The following is a 6,329-nucleotide window of genomic DNA, read 5'->3' as shown; positions in this document are numbered from 1 at the left end:
TGGGAGGTTGGGGGTGGGGGTGCTGAATACCCATACGGGGGGGAAACGGGGACACGGTTGGTGGAGATGCCAGGCAGCCTGTGTCACCCAGGAGCCTTCTCACAGTCCTCCAGGCGAAAGTCACTCTGTCCTTGGAGCCAACAGAATTCTTTATTCCAGTGCAATTACAGTTAAAAAAAAATGCATTATTTTTATGATTTGTTTGTAGAAACACCTCCCATGCTAGGAAGGGAATCTTATGCTCCCTGGAGTCTGTTTGTGTCATTTTTGTAGCCCTGCCACGGTTTCTAATACAGATTTTTAAAAATATTTTATTTATTTTTGAGAGAGAGAGAGAGAGAGCGCGCGCGAATGAGCTCAAGCAGGGGAGGGGCAGAGAGAGAGGGAGATACAGAATAGGAAGCAGGCTCCAGACTCTGAGATGTCCGCACAGAGCCTGATGCAGATGTTCGAGCCCACGAACAGGGAGGTCATGACCTGAGCTGAAGTCGGATGCTTAACCGACTGAGTCCCCCAGGGGCCCCTAATACAGATTTGGTTCTCAGGACTTCCTGAATGAGTGGAGCACTCTAGAATGTCACCATGGGCGTCACTTTGCACCCTTTGCACTGCTAAGGGGGAGGGCAGGAGATGCGTGTGCCGGAGGGAGAAGCAGGTGCACTCTAAGGGCGAGCAGCTCCCACCGATGAGGCCTCACCGGAGGCAAGAGGGGCGAGTCATCAGTCAAGAATCTGGGAGAATTGCTGGTGTTTTGATGCCGTGATTAAAAGGCGGGGTGGGGGGGGGGATGCCAGAACAAGATGGGCTTTCCTGCAATCAGATTTCGATAACCGGAGGGCCATTCCAGAGTGTGGTGCTGTTAGTGAACTGAATTCAGGCTCCGGGGAACTGCCCACGCTCTGCGGCGGCTGACCCACCATGCCCGGCCCAGAGGCCCAGCGCCCCAGGACCTGCCCGGGCTGGTTTACCTGGAGGCGTCCGACCGGTCCTGGAATAGCCTTCAAAGAACTAATCAATGGCACGTACGACTCACAGGGTTCCCGCCAGCTGCCTAGGAGAGCCGAACTTCACTCATTACCAGCAGGACTTTCTAAGTAAAAACTAATGATTTAGCGACAGCAGCCTGCACTCTACTCCACTCAGCAGGTGCCAAGGGAGCTGTGGCTCTTTTCCTCTTGTCTTTCAGCCCATTATGGTGTAGCCAACGGGGTCCCTGGGATTTGCAAATCGGTCTCACTCCCTGGGTTGCAAAACTTACTCGAATAAGGTAATGTGGTTGGGACAGCTGTGTCTTTCAAACTGAATGGGTTTTCATGCATTTTTAGTGTCAGCATCGACCAGTCCCTTCCCCGCGATGATACAGGAAAACGGGCAAAGGCGTGGGTGGGGCACAGATTCCCCACACGTTGCAGAAAATATCTCACCAACAGGGCGAGGGACTGTCCCGGGAGAGTCTCAGTGAGATGTCTTCCATCCCTTGGCATTCAGACTCCCCCGTGCTGGGTGTGTCCCCCGGGAGGCGGACCCAAGATGAGCAAGAAAACAGACGGTGCACCAGTGGCCCAGAAAGTGTAGGGGTGGGGGTGAGCAGGAGAGCTCCTGCCATCAGGCCCATCTGATGCCTGTGCAAAAGCAGAGGGAAGGAGGGCCGGGCCAGGAACCTCAGGGTACCGTGCGTCTCGGGAAGTCTTGACTAGCTCCTTGGTGAGCTTGGATGCAAAGACATAAGCAGACCCAAAGACACAAGCCACGCTGTCACCAACGGGCCACGCCTGGCAGGTATGTCCTCAGCTCACACACTGCGGCTCAGTGCACCCCCAACAGCTGAACAACAGGTCGTTTTTTGACAGGGGATCCAAATGGCGTGGGCCCGTGGTTGCCATGCAAGCCTCCCGTGGAACGGGTTCTGGGACATTCTGCTCCCTTTCTTGCTTCATTTTGTCCTCATGGAACTTACATTGTTTTCTTTCAGTTCTGCAGACTGACACTGGTCCTCAAGTGCAGCCATGGAAACAACTTGTCTCCCGAATCCAGAACGCTGTGTGGTGGTATTATGTATCCGCCAGCGGTCCAAGAATCTCTCTCGGGCAGTTGTAGCCCCCGCCACAATCCCGTCTTGCCTCCAGCTTGGTCCTTCAAAGCATCGCAAGTTTCCAGATTTCTGGAGCTGCCGAACCCACATGACTATGGCCTCACCCAGACAGTTGCCTGTGGACGTGGTGTTTCCAGCGAAGGACAGATGAAATATGTACTTCATTTTCAGCTGAGACTCGGTTCCAAAAGGCTTGTCTCCGAACCCCGTCTGAACAGTTTTTTTCCCCTAAGCATAGGACTGTGTCCTGAAACCTCATAACAAAATGAACTTAATGAGTGATTCAGGGTCAATTAGTTGTAGAGACTAGCCTACCTGGGATTCAGCAAGGCTAACGCAACCATATTTCAGCAAGTATAACCATTCCTGAGGGCCACCTGGGTGGCTCGGTCGGTCAAGTGTCCGACTCTTCAGTCTGGTTCAAGTCACGATCTCATGGTCGTGACAATGAGCCCCGCATCAGGCTTTGTGCTGACAGCGGGGAGCCTGCTTGGGACTCTCTCTCTCTCTCTCTCTCTCTCTCTCTTTCAAAGTAAGTAAATAAACTTAAAAAATAACAACTATCATAATATGTGAATTATTGCCATGTTCCATGAGCAGCAACCTGGCACCAGAGGTTATATTTACATGCACTGAGAAGAAATAGCTTGTTTTCCCCTAGAGCCTTTTAATGAAACTCTTCAGGTTCACGGTGAACATCTCATTTCCTGTCACGTCACTCAAATGTTGATCTCCTCCAGCTTCCCACGTACTTACATCACTTCCCATCTTTGAGAGGCCTCTGTATTTCTGTTTCTCTGATGACCAGCCTAGCGCGTGACATTTGCTCCCCTCAGACATCGGTCTGACTCACAGTCAAATGGGATCGGCAGTAAAAACCTGAATGTCTGCATGCGCCATGATTTAGCACGTGCATCAAAAGCCGTAGAAAACCAAAATATCAGAATTATCTACGGTAACCCCAAATGGAAAACAACTCAAGGGCCCACCCACCAATTTCAGACGCCATTTTGTGAGAAAGTGATTATAACTAGTTCCCGAGGGAGACCTGAACTGGTTTTGGACGACCTCTCTTGACTTGTATCACGATGCTTCTGCGGGAGCGACGGCCTGCTTTGTCCGCTCACTTGAGCGCCGGGTGGGATACTGAACAAGGGTGGTGGGACGTGGCCTTCTGGTACCCTGTCAGTTGAGTCCAAAAGCGATGATAAGAATGGAAGACGGTGCTCACCCCTCGATACCCAAGCGTCACAGGGCTTTGGGGGAAGGGGAGGGGACAAGGGTCAAATTTATCAAGTGTCCTGGAAAACAGTGGCTGAACAAAAACAGGAAGGAAAGTCAGTTTGAATTTGGCTGGAAGGACCAGAAGGACCAGAAGCCCTGTGCCCGCGGACAGGTGGCCCAGCTTGGTGGGGTTTCTCATTTCAGTCCTTTCATGTTTCAGCCTGTGGATCTATGGGTGGGTTTTTCCTGCCCAAGACTCCTGGCTCTGGTGAGGGTCCAGCGTGTCGGGAACCGTGTCCAGCTACGCAGAGCGGCACGAGCAAGGGCTGCCCGGGTTCCTCCGGGAGTGTCAGGAATGTGACGGAATGACCCTGGACCTCATAACGTGCAAGAACGGGCCCGTCTTGCCATCCTCCGCCAACCCCCATCCGGACTAACTTGTCTTCCCCGCCAGCCAATGCCAGGCTTCTGTCCTCTGGGGCGGATCGAGCTGTCCGCCGCGACACCGCTCTGCGGCTTCCCACTCCTCTTCCTAAACCTTCTCCCTGGTCCTCCTCTTGGTCCTCCCGCCTCTCCTCGCTCTCTGGTCTCCTTGGTCATCTCTGCCTCCGTGCCACGTGTTAGAGAAACTCCCCACCCTCTCTGTGCAGTTCAGACAGCCCTTTATCAACCTTGGCCCTGGAAAGCAGCTTTCTCTTAGTGACCCTCGGCACCTCTGAGATCGTTTGCTTGTTTGTGGTCCTTCTGAGCAGCCCGAACGTCAGACTCCTGAGGGCTTTGGTCACGTCGTGTGGTCACGTTAGTGCCCTATCCTGAGCTGTGTCTGGCACAGAGGTGATAGCTAATAAATATTTATGGGATGGATACTGGCCAGGGTATACAAAAGCGATTCCTTCTTTTAGTGATATTATAGCCATACCCTTGGCTTTTCCAAGGAGGGGACCTTCCCCCTGGGGACTCCCGGCCACTCCCTTCATTCACAGCTGATTTCTGCAGCCCCTAAGAGACCCCCTTCTTTATACCATGACTTCATAATCCCTCTGTTCTCCGGCAGAGTTTCTTCTCCCACTTTCCTTCACATCTCTCCGCCCCCAGAGAAATCCTAAAATATCAGAAGAGTTACATGTCACTTCCTTTTAAACTTAAACACATGTCATCCGTGACAGCGTGGTAAGTTCACACTTGGATGGGTGCCCCCGCATTGCCAGCGATCGGCCCGGAAAAGCTTGGAATGCTCTCCTCTGCTTTACATCCCTGCAAAGAAACAAGCATAAGCAAACACAAGAATCAGAACTTTTCTCTTTCTAGATGTTTTGGAACTATGGTTTGTTCTTTCTGGATTCAAGATAGCAACTGCTTTTTTTCAAATTTTTTTTAACCTTTAGTTATTTTTGAGAAAGAGACAGAGAGAGACAGAGCATGAGTGGGGGAGGGGCAGAGAGAGAGGGAGCCACAGGATCGGAAGCAGGCTTCAGGCTCTGAGCTGTCAGCACAGAAGCCAATACGGGGTGGCACCCACGAACCGCGAGATCATGACCTGAGCTGAAGTCAGACGCTTAACCGACGGAGCCCCCTCAGGCGCCCCAAGCAATTGCTTTTTTCAAAACACTATTTATGAATCTGTAGTTCAAGCCTTTCTGTTCCTGCATGTGATTCTCAGGACAAGACAATGGTGTAATGTATCACCTATTTTTGGCAGGAAGGAAATTGTAGCTCACAGAAATTAAATAATTACCCCAAATCAGGAAACAGATGACAGAGGAATTGAAATTGAGCCCAACCGACTCTCTGCCAGACCAACCCTGGACTGCACGCTCGAATCACATGGATCCCGTGTTCCTGCCTCCGGTACTCTGGGGTTTTTGTGTACAGCTCCTGGTAATGGGTATTCACACGGACAGCATTTAACAAATCAAGTGTATGGGTCGCCTCCCCTATCTCTACATGTAAAGCCAAAAGGCGTTTTTTGCTTTCACTCTCCTCATCTCTTATTTAACTGTTTTTAAGTTCATTGATATCCAATCTAACCTTAAAAATTGATTTTTGGGGTGCCTGTGTGGCTCAGTCGGTTAAGCCTCCAACTCTCGATTTCGACTCAGGTCGTGATCTCATGGTTGGTGAGTTCCAGCCCCGCACCCGTGCAGACCCTGCTGAGGATTCTCTCTCCCTCTCTCTCTCTCTCAAAAAAATAAATAAGCCTTTAAAAAATTGATTTTTCTCCTCCTTGCTTTGACTTAAATTGCTCTTTTTTCTGTAGTTTAAGATGACATCTCAGGTTACGGATTTCACGACTTTCTTCTTTCCTAATGCTTGTGACCCCGCTGTGTGCTGCCCTTTGAAAGCTGTCTTCGTGGCTCCTGCACATTTTGATAAATTCCATTTTTATTTTCGTCGAGTTCAAAACATGTTTCAATGTCTTTAGAGACTTCTTTGGCCCACCTTTCATTTACAAGTATGGTTTAACCTCCAGTTACTTGAGCCGGTTTCTGATTTTAATTCCAGTTTAATTCCCCTGTGGTCCAAGAACATAATCTCTATGCTTTTAAGTACGTCGAGGCGGGTCTTATGGCAGACGGTGGTCCACAGCTTGGTGCACGTTCCACGTGAACCTGAGAAGAATGCGTATCCTACCGTGGTTGGGTGGAGCGTTTGGTCAACCAGATCACGTAGCGACAGCGTCCGTTCTGGTCACGTGTGTCCTCACCCACGCTCTGCCAGGTTCAGCCATTGGCGACAAGGGGGTACTTAGGTCCTCAACTCTGAGAGTGGATTTGTCTATGTCTCCATCAATTCTGTCTGGGTTTGCCTTAGGCATGTTCTTCATTTCTCCCTTTATCTGCCTTTTCTGATCCTAACACAGAGATCATAGGATCCCACCCTGCCCCCCTTCCCCGGTCCGCCCCTGCTTAGTGGACCGATTATACTTCTTTTGTAAAAATAAAAGTTAATGGTTTTGCCTCAGAGCCTAGGAAATATGCATTTGTAAGTAATTTAAACCCACCTTCACATAACA

The sequence above is a fragment of the Leopardus geoffroyi genome, chromosome D4, assembly GCF_018350155.1.
Source record: "Leopardus geoffroyi isolate Oge1 chromosome D4, O.geoffroyi_Oge1_pat1.0, whole genome shotgun sequence".
Lineage (NCBI taxonomy): Eukaryota > Metazoa > Chordata > Mammalia > Carnivora > Felidae > Leopardus > Leopardus geoffroyi.
This window is presented reverse-complemented; position numbering follows the sequence as displayed.